The sequence below is a fragment of the Lathamus discolor genome, chromosome 1, assembly GCF_037157495.1.
Source record: "Lathamus discolor isolate bLatDis1 chromosome 1, bLatDis1.hap1, whole genome shotgun sequence".
Lineage (NCBI taxonomy): Eukaryota > Metazoa > Chordata > Aves > Psittaciformes > Psittacidae > Lathamus > Lathamus discolor.
The window spans coordinates 87,362,686-87,373,080 of record NC_088884.1 but is presented as its reverse complement, the minus strand read 5'-3'; positions in this window follow the sequence as shown (position 1 = coordinate 87,373,080).

The following is a 10,395-nucleotide window of genomic DNA, read 5'->3' as shown; positions in this document are numbered from 1 at the left end:
TCTTCTCCAGGCTGAACAGCCCAAATTTTCTCAGCCTGTCTTTGAATGGGAGGCACTGATGTCTAGCAATGCATGTGGATACCCAACAAAAAGAGATGGAAGACACTGAGCAGAGCCCTTTCTGCCATAGTGAGTTGGTGGTGGTGGTGGCATCTCCAGGTAGGAGCAGCAGTTGTGGTTGCAAAGTCCCTGTGAACAGATTGTCATGTACACCTTGGATGTGTTTGCTCTTTGATAAAGACTGTATCTATCTTGATCATCAAGGAGAAACTGCTGCAACTTGCAGAGGCACTTGGTCTTGGCCGTTTCCCAATGGTGCAGGTTCCCATCTCCACAAGATACTCTGGCAGTGCAGTCTTGTTTGAGAGCCTCCTCAGGGAGCACAGTGGTCCCTGGGGGAACAGAAGCAGATTGCATGCCTGCTCTCTGGGGGTTTTTTCATCCCTTTCACAACTACTCTCAGGTTCATGGTTTTACACATTGGTTGCTTTTTTTCTTTCTTGCAGACAAAAAGGGTGGGTTTATGTCATTTTTGTGCAGGGAGAGAAAAAGGTGCTTCTCATCTATATTTAAGTACGCATACAGAACACGGAAAGCCTGCATTTGGAATTTCATTTTGGTTGACACATCATCGATGCTTCTATTGAAAGCATCTTTTCACCTATAAATAATTAAAAGGTCATATGATTTTTCTTCTCTAAACCAAAAGCATAAATTTCAAAGCAGGGATCTCCAAGCATCATTTCTGTGGTACGGTGGGTTGCATTAGCCCCACAGCTTGTATTTGTTCAGCAGGAGGTGGTTTCCCATACTTCAGGTTTACAATGTTTCATTCCAAAGTGTAATTTCCCAGGCAGAGCACCCCCAGAGCAGTAGCAGTACGCATCTGAATATACATCATTTTCAGGAAGGGACAACACAGTCTTTTTCTGGAGATTGCCATTTTGTAAATAAGCTTCTCCTAGAGCAGCACAGCCAGAACTACAAAATATGGATGACTATTCCTTCCTGGCATCAGTCTTCCGCTGCAGGATCTGGTTTTTGTTGCAATAATTAGCATAAAATTAAAAATGACCCTGCATCTTCCATTTGTACTGTGCCTCTGATACCGGGTGATCTGGGATCGCATTTTACGCAGCAATAGGCTATGCCTCGGAATCAATTTTTTCACCACTGAAAATCAGCATTTAATTGTGGCACACAGATATCTGCAGCAAAATCTCTGCCTGCAACAATAAAGCACTGCTTCTAATACACTTTCAGTTGAGTTGTTTTGTGGAGACTGGAAAAGTTGCCAAGAATATTTAGATGGAAATCTAGTGTGCCAGCTGAAGCAGGATTCTACAAATGCCTTTAAAATCCAGGTGAGGTCAGGGGCTAGCAGAATGCAGCCTTTTCTCACAGGAAACCTGTAGTAGTAGTAGCTTTTCTTCTTAAAAATTCAACAGTGTTGTCAGTCCAGGAGGCAAAATTGCAGAGGGTCTCAGACATGGAGATATAGTCAATTGTGTGTCCTTAAGACCAACTAAAGCAGCAAAAATACAGTGCGTTGTGAAAACTTCCTTGTGAGAGCAGTGCAGAAAATTACTGTGTAATTTGACTTGTTGTCTTAGCATTAGATTTATTATCCACTTCCAAATAATTTGCCCAATATCCCTTGCAATCAAAAGACGGGAAAGAAGATGTTATAAAAAGACCTGGAAAACAAGCAGTTTTGGTATTTGTTTTTCAGGCTGGTAAATTTTCCATACATCCAGTGTTTGGGTTTGGTCTCAATGCTGAGGTCAACAGTACTTAAACCAAATGTTACTCTAGTGCTTGCATATAGCATATGGAGACACATGCCAGTCTTGCAAGATCAGGCTTGAATCCAGTCCTGCAAGATGCTTCTTTGCCCAGCATAACGCTCAACGATTGCTTTTCATCCTGCAAGACTTCACCATCATTTACAATAAAGCCATGGTGTGCCACCTGGAATGTTTCTCCCCTGTAGTGGTCACTTTCCTTCACTGATGGACATGTTCCTTGTTGCATGGCAAGGTCGTGGGCTCTCCCCAGACCATGCTGGCTTCAGCAACAAGTCTGCAGTTTTCTTACCTGGATTATAGACTGTGATGGGTGTGTTTCCCCACCATATGGCTGCAGAAATCACAAGCCCTCCTCGCTGCGGGGCACTGCCAGTCTCCAGTATTTTTCCAGCTCTCATATCTTTTCCAGGCTTCTTTTTTTCCACTTGTATGTCTGCAAAGGTGGATGTACATCCATAGCCCCTGGATGCATGTGACCTGAGTGTGCACCTTTTTTTTTTACCCCTATGGTATTAGGGTTACCTGCTTCTGAAAAATCACCTCCTGCTCTCCAATTAGGAAAATGTCTGCTGCTGTACCTGACACATGCCCAATATACCCAGCCAACTCCAGCAAGTCAGTACTTCTGTTTTAGAAAGAACTTTCTCCATAAAAAAGACTTGTACCCAGCTCAGATGCACCAGATGTTGCCTTGCGAGAGTTGACAGCGATGCATGCAGGGCCTGGGGAGCCACTTATGCTACTCAGTGACCTGGTTTTGGGGTGCCTGCTGAAACAGAGTGAGACTTGAAGGTCTGGTTTCCCCTTTTTCATTTCCCACTTTTGCTTTGGGAGTAATTTTTCCAGCATGAGTATAAAGGTAGGGTTGGGCTTGGAGCTCAACGCAAGGGAACAAAAAAGCAGAGAGCAGCTCGAATAGGCAGTAGGCAGTCAGTGGAAAGTGTGTGTTTAAAGAGAAAAAGCAGAAGTGCCTGACATCCAAATCCTTTTCCAGCCTCTTTCTAGGAGTGTGCTGATCTCTCTCCAGAGTGTTTTCTTTCATTAAATGAATATGGGACATTAGTAATGTCAGTGTTTACACCTTTGTTGTCTTGTTGTTGCATTAATTGTCCTTTGACTGGTAGGATGGTGAAGATAAAAAAGCCAGCTTTAATGCATAGTCAGAAAGCTAAAAAACAAGCAAACCACAAATAAATAGGTAAATAGGCTAACTGTAAGATAGCGTGTAAAAGGAGGCAGTCTGTGGCACGACTCCTCTGTAATGTGCATGATAAGCATCAGCGAAGCTTGTTGCAGACACTGGTCAGGGTTGCTTTTGCTAGACTTTGAGTATCATAGTTGCAAAGATTCGTAAATGTTCCGAGAGACTCTTGGTTTTGGGGTGGTTTTTGGTGTTTTGGGTTTTTTTTCCATAAGCTGTAACCACTTGCTTTCTGAATGGGTCTGTAGTGATGGCGTTAATGGAACTGTTCTTTATAGTAATCTGAAAGGTGTCAGTCATTTGCTCGTCTGTGTTCTCAAACTGAGCCGTAGCGTTATGCCTCTCTCCGCAATGGTGTGATTTGAAGCACTTTTGATGTGGCATGTGCAGTTGCAGTGCTGTCTGGTTTTGATTTCTCCCCTCACTATTCCCCATGTTCTACCTGTGTTTTGGAGACTGAACCAAACCAACTTTGAAACTAGCACTTTAAGTACTAGTAGTCACTTTGTTTCTGACTCTATTGAGCACTGCACTTTTGCAAGTAGTATTAGCGCTTGAGTTTTGAACTGTTTCCCCCAGTCTTTTTAAGCCTCTTAGGTACGGTGTTATGGGGCCATCAGAAGATAACTTCGAGGTGTATATGACCGCTCTCTGGTGCCTGACTTCCATTACATACCCATTAGCAATTTTATAAATTAAGGACTTAAGCCCATTTTACACAAGCTCATTTTACACAACAGAATGAACATCTAAGTCACTGATGTCCAGGCAGACATGGTTGTTGTAAGCTTTGAGGTTGTACAGAGACCCAAGCGCATGGCTTTTAAAAGCACCAAAGATAACAGAAGTCTCAGAAGGGATCAGAATGGTGCAAGATCATCTGATTTACACTTGGAATTGAGTGGATCACAGGATGCAAAGCAGACCTGGAGTGAGAAGCGTAGGGCAGATGCTTTTGTTTTCAAAGATGCAGGTCTGCATTAGCAGGGTGTGTCCACAGTACAGTGAAGTTAAAACCAGTCCAAGACACTGGTATCAGTAAAGACTGCGCTCAAGCCCTTGCAATAAAAAACCATCAATGTGCCTGTACTGAAAGTGTTGTTGAGATCAGCTGTGGGCTTAAACTACAAAAGGTATTTTAAAGTAAAATTTCTTACAGGTGATATAGAAGATGGAGCATAATAACCATGGAGGTTGCTGTTGGACTTGAAAAGCGGTTTTCAGAGTTGATCAGGTCTTGTTTTAGGAGGCAATTCAGATGTGCATCGCTGTTCTTGTTAAATTCCTCCAGTATTTCAGTACGGATGGTTAGGGACCAGAGCTCCCTTGCCAGCATGAAATCAGTAGGGTAGAGTTTGTAGTAAATATAGTCACAAATCTCTAGGATTTGAAATGGGGTGATGATCCCTGGGATGCAGAATAATCTAGGTTTTGATGTCCCAAACCAGCCACTCTCAACCAAGTGGTGGTTTTTTGCTTCTTTAAAAGCCCTTGTGGGTTTTCCGTAGCAGCAAATAAATCATGGTGGTTGTGAGCGTGCTACATTCCCTTCTTGCTGGGGTACCTGCACTTGGGACTCGTTGGCAAGGAGTCGAATTGTCAAGGCCTTCTCTGGCAATACTCCTTGGTGAGTACTGGTGACCCTTGATGGATAAACCCCGCTGTTATAGCCTGGTCAGTTTGAAGGGAGAGAAGTGAATTAGGTCTTCTCCTTCATTGCTAGCAAGTGGACATGATGGAAATAGCGTTCAGCAACAACATCAAAATATAGTAATTGTATTGGGTTTTCTTGTTGCAGCAGATGTGTTTTTCCTGATCAACTCCAGCTTTAGTGTCTGCTTTTTGTTGGGTTCAACTCAAGCTTCCTTCTTCAATAGACCTTCATGACGTTGGGTGCTCAGTGGGGATTGAAGGTGGTTAAAACACACAAACCTTGAGCAGCCCAGAATATTACGCTCTTATATCCTCTATTGTTAGATTTAAAGATGGAAAAATGGAAATGTGAATAGAAACCAGATTGATTTATTTCCCCTCTCCACTCCCCCTCCAAATTAACCCTGCAAGTCTAGGTTTAAAGAAATAGCGCCTAGCATTGTTGCTGTTACATCTGAGCCCCCCCCAAATGATAGTGGCCGAGGGGACAGCCTCTTCTCAAAGCAACTCAGTGACTCAGAGCCTACATCCTGCTCACTGTCATGAGGATATAGGTGAACCCTTTGGAAAATTCACCCCCTAGTCAGCTCACTGGTCTCCTCAAGTACTTGGAAACGAAGCATTTGCAGGGGGATGTGGAACAGGTCTCTTTTTTTATTTTTCCCCTCTGGTGGCTTTTTGCCCTTTGGAGTTGGCATCTCATCCTTCAGGAAGGTTAAAGTAAGTGTTTTCTCCTGCACAGCACACATGAAGCTGGAATGCAAAGCCCACCACAGCACCTCTCACTTTGGAGGGACCTCTTAGGTGGAAAAAGAGCTCTTTAAGGATTTTTAGTTGCTTGCGGTTTCAGATAGCTCATGGGAAGCACATGGTAACAGCACGCAGGCGATGTTTTACCAACCTTTCCTTTTCCTCCAAGAGAGACTTTTTAAGTTGCTTTGATAGTTGAGATTTCCTTTCCTCAACAGGCTTTTGGACCCATGCAAATGCCCTTGAAATGAGTCAAGTTTATCAAAGCAGACTGTGCATTGCAGGAAGCAGTCTCAAAACACGCACACACCCATGCACCAATCTCCATGTACATGTGTGTGTGTACACACAGAGACAGATATATTATTTCTCCAACTATTCCTTTTTTGGGGGGGAGAGAGGGTGTTGGTTTGGTTTCAGGGTTCATTTCCCCTTCCCTCCTCCCCCCGCAAATTCTCCCCAGGATATTAACCAAAAGGTGTTTTAAAATCATGGCATGAAAACTCCTAAATGTAAATCTGAGTACCTTGTGATGCTGACAAAGAGGTTTTTTCTGAAACTTTCTGTGATGCTTAATATTTTTCTTAGGAAGTTTTGTTTAATGTTTGATCATTGTTCTGGAGGATGTTGGTCCTACTGGCATTGAACTAATGGAAATAAAATGCATGTGTTACAAATGTAGAAACAGTGAAGAATTGTGAACTTACTGTACGATATTGATTCTGTTTTCAAACAATCTGTTTTGCTGTTCAATAGTTGACATATGGAAATGCCAATGTACTGTAATTTAGCACTTTTCCAGTGGACCCTGTTCTCACTACACCCGAGGGAAGAAGTGGGTTTGGCTTGGGGCTGTCTGAACTCAACCTCTGCACACCTTCTGCATGCTTCAGCACCCGAATTGGCTGGGGGGTAGGGACAGGGGGGTGGGGGTGGGGAAAGCAATGTTTTCTCATAGGTTCGGTGGCTGGTGTGGGGCAGAAGGGCAGTGGCTCTCCACTTCCCTGGCCAAACCAGGAGGATTTGGGTGAAGACTTTCAGGTGGATGGACCAGCAGCATTCCGGTCCACCAGCATGTCCCACCAGGGAGCCAGGCTGGGAACGAGCTGTCTGATGTGGGGTGGGACAGAGGTGTGGCTAAAAAGCAGCAAAGCAATCAGCAAACCCTGAAATTAGAAGGCAGAAGGGTTAAACTCCCAGCAACCTTCCTCCGGCCCACAGCCTCCTTTCCTAGTGTTAACAGGGTGCAAAGTGTTACTTGTCATGTACTGTACTGAAAGGGTTAATTGATCCGTGACTGTATTGTACTGTATGAAAACTCATGAATTGCCTTGTATTGTTTCTAATGGACTGTACCATGTCACCCCCTCCACCGTCCATTCCCAGCCTGTCTCCAGATTTTCCAAATGATGCATGTTATCAGTTAGATCCTCCAAACTCTCTGGTGCTATAACTCTTTCCGTATCCGATGGTGCTTCTGCGGATGCTAACTGACAACATGCCGATCCAGAGCTTGAAGTTCACAATGTCTTTCTTGTCTGTTTGTATCCAGTCGACACACACACTCACGAAAAAAAACAAACGCAGAAAATTAATGATAAACTTGAATTTGTTTCAAAGAATCATTGACAATCTAATGTTTTCTATGTCTGCTTTTATTTGGGATGGCTTTTCTAGAAAGCAGCACACCAGCACCTTTACACTGGGAGGGGATTTCATCCTGCCACAGCAGCTCCTCCAGCATCTGAGGTGAGCTGCTCCCTCACTGGCTTTTCAGACTCAGCCACAGGAGGTCAATCCATGAGAAGCCAGCAAGGAAGAGGAGGTTCAGGCGCCTTCAAAGATGTTTGAGCCTAAAAAGTAGCCAGCATCCCCATAACCACCACCCCATCTGTACATAGGCGGTAGGTGGGCATTGAGGGTCTGAGAGGGAATGAACCTGCCCCTTGCTTTGCGGCAAAAATATGCTTTTTGTGAGAATGGAGGCAGAAAATTGGCAGCAGAAAATTGGAGGAAGAAAATTGGAGGCAGGATATTGGAGTCAAAGGGAGCCAGAGCTCTCAAAGACACCTCTATCTCCTCCTGGCATTGCTCATCTCTGATGGTGGAGCCTGAGGTTTTGCAGGTGACACACACCTTGGATGGTGTGAACAGACCCATCCTCTCCCATCCCCTGCTTCCCCTGATGTGAGCTGCTTTTTGGACAAAATAAAACCTGACTATATTTTATATCTATTTGAAAATGAAGTCTGATGTTTACCCCCGTTCTCAACTGAATTTGCATATTGTTGTTTGCCACAATATTTGTTCTGTCTTAAAATAAATTTGCTTACTTGTGTAGTCTTAACTGTCTGCTCTGGTTCTTATAATCGGATTTGTCGCCACTCCAAGGTGCCAGCTCTCCTTTGGGCGCTTCCCATGATACTACGAGGGAAAAGGGAAATCTGCCTGCCGGGAAGGGGAAATCATTTCAGACGAGACAGACTATAAATGTTCCTCTCTTGGTTATCTCGCATTCATCTCCCTAGGGCTTTTCAATTTGATGCTCTGTTTTTTGCCCCCCAGGCTTTCATCATCAGATCCTTCTATCCGGTAAGTGCGCAACAGAGGAGCGGCCGTGCTTCAGCCTGCTTCATTTAGGAGATTAAATTGTTGCTAACGCATTTCTTGAGGGCAAGTCATTCCCAATTGCAACATTTTGCATTTGAAAATGAAGGGATTCATGGCTATGAGCTCGGATGAGAGCTGTGGGCATTGGCATCTGTAACACCGTTCCGTTTTGGGGCACATTGAGTTAAAGGGAGGTTGGCATCAGTTGCTGGAGATGTGGCGGTGGAAGGCAGTGCCCTCAAAAGGCTAGAAAATCCATTTGCACATGCGCTTCCGGGATGTAATCAAATCAGCCAGCCGCTTCAATAAGAGGAATAAGCAAATGTTCCAGATCTGCATGCATTTGCAAAGGAAACATGTCACAAGACTCTCAGGTTTTGAGGTTTTTCCCCCAAAATGCTGCAGGCTGCTGCAGGAGGGCATTTTATATTCCTTTATCTGTATATTCCCCCATATCCTATCTATGCACAATACGTTCCTGTATGTATGTTATGGCCACAGAGTACATTGTCAATTATTTATCCCCCTCTCCAGGCACCTCCCTGCTCCCTTTGCCTCTCTCCAGCTCTTCTTTTCACAGTTTATCAAGGTTTTGTACATGTTTTCTCACAGTAGGATGGTGATGGACGTTGGCATGGGAAGGAAGGTAACAGAGATGAACCCCGTGGGTAGAAGCTGGGACAGGAAGCCTGACTGTGGAGGGTGTGTTAAGGTACATCTGCTTCCCACCCCCAGCAAAAATGCAACCTCAGTCTGCAACCCAAAATGCTCCTTTGTCACCTTTTAGCCTCAAGCTGGGGAGTGGTGGGCTTTGCTCAGGTGACAAGCAGTAACTCTAGTCTGAGGATGTGTCCTCAGCTGATAACAGAGGAAAGGATTTGACAGCTTTATCCATTTTTTCACTCTGTGTTTTTTTTTCCTACCTAAAACACAAGTGTGCCATCAGTAAATTGCTTTTTAGGAAGTGAAGGGTAAGTCCAGACAATGCCTTCCATAAGCAGCGGTGGCAGTAAATAATTCTTTCTGATTTGGGTTCCCTAAAAGACTGAGTTTCAGTTAAAAAATGACAAAAATAAGAAAGGAAGGCTGCCCTATGTCTGCTTTAGTGTTACAGAGACAGCATTTATCTATTATTTTGTGGACTTTAAAGCCACTTTCACATTTTCAGCAGGTTTTAGTGCAAAAATTGTATTTTAGAGAAGGTGGTGGAAAATCAGCCCCAGCTCCTAACAGAGATGTTCTCTGCAGAGGCTGCCTTCACCACGACTTGTGCATCTACAGTCTGTTGGGAAAGATAGAAGGATGTCTTTAGAAAAGGCTAGTGAAGAGTAAAAGAGCTGGATCCTCTGAACTCAACCAGGAGTTCTGCCCAAACCCAGTGAGGTCTATCAGCTTAACACTGGAAAACCCTCTGACAGGATGGACAAGAAACACCAGCCCCTGTGCTGAGCTATGAAAGTCACCCCCCAAAAAATCGCAGCTTCACATCCCAATACTTGCTGCCCAGGAGGAATGCTGGAAGAAGCCCACCCTGTGGATCTCAGGATGCTGCAGACACTAACAGGGAGATGTAGGGGGCATTTTTGAAACCCTGCAAAAGTCTTTTCAGGTTTTACAGGAGGAGGAAGCTGTAAGCTGTTGAGAACACACAGGGTGCAGTGAAGAAAGGCAGCCTGCGTACTGCCACTGAAACTGTTGAGACCCATGTTGAGGTAGTTGTGATGTGTGAAACATTTTGCTGCTGAAAGAATTCCACAGAAAAAAAAAAAAAAAAAAAAAAAAAAAGTAGGGACAGAAAGATTTAAGAGCTTATTGTGGTTTGATTTATCACCTCACCCTGCATTACTTCACTGCCAAAAGGAAATTCTTCTTTTTCTCATTACTGAAAGATATTCAAGACCTTGGGAAGAACAGTTGCGTTCGTTATCTCCAGTAGCCAGCTAGGCCACAACCAATTTATGGGATTGCTTGGATGTTTGAAGTCATCCACCCAGAAAGACTTGGGGAAAATGGCTCATATCATGAACGGCAAAGACCATTGAGCACATGGAGTTTGTCTTTGCCAGGGAAGGGCACTCGGTCCTCTCACTGCCCGTTCACCAAATACTGAGGAGCTGGAGGAAAAATCCCCCCATTGCTACTTATGTACTAGTTAGCAAGTACATAGTTAACTCGCTTAACTAGCTTGCTAACAGCTAGTTAATGCTGTTACTGGATTTTGCTCCAAGCCTCAAGTTACAGGGTATTTCTTCCAGCAGGAGTAATGTGAGGGTTCCATCTTAACACACAGCTCCCCTTCTGATTTTGTTTCCTCTTATTAAATAATGAAGAAACCTTACAAATTTGAAAGGCATAAATAAAAGCCTATCAGCA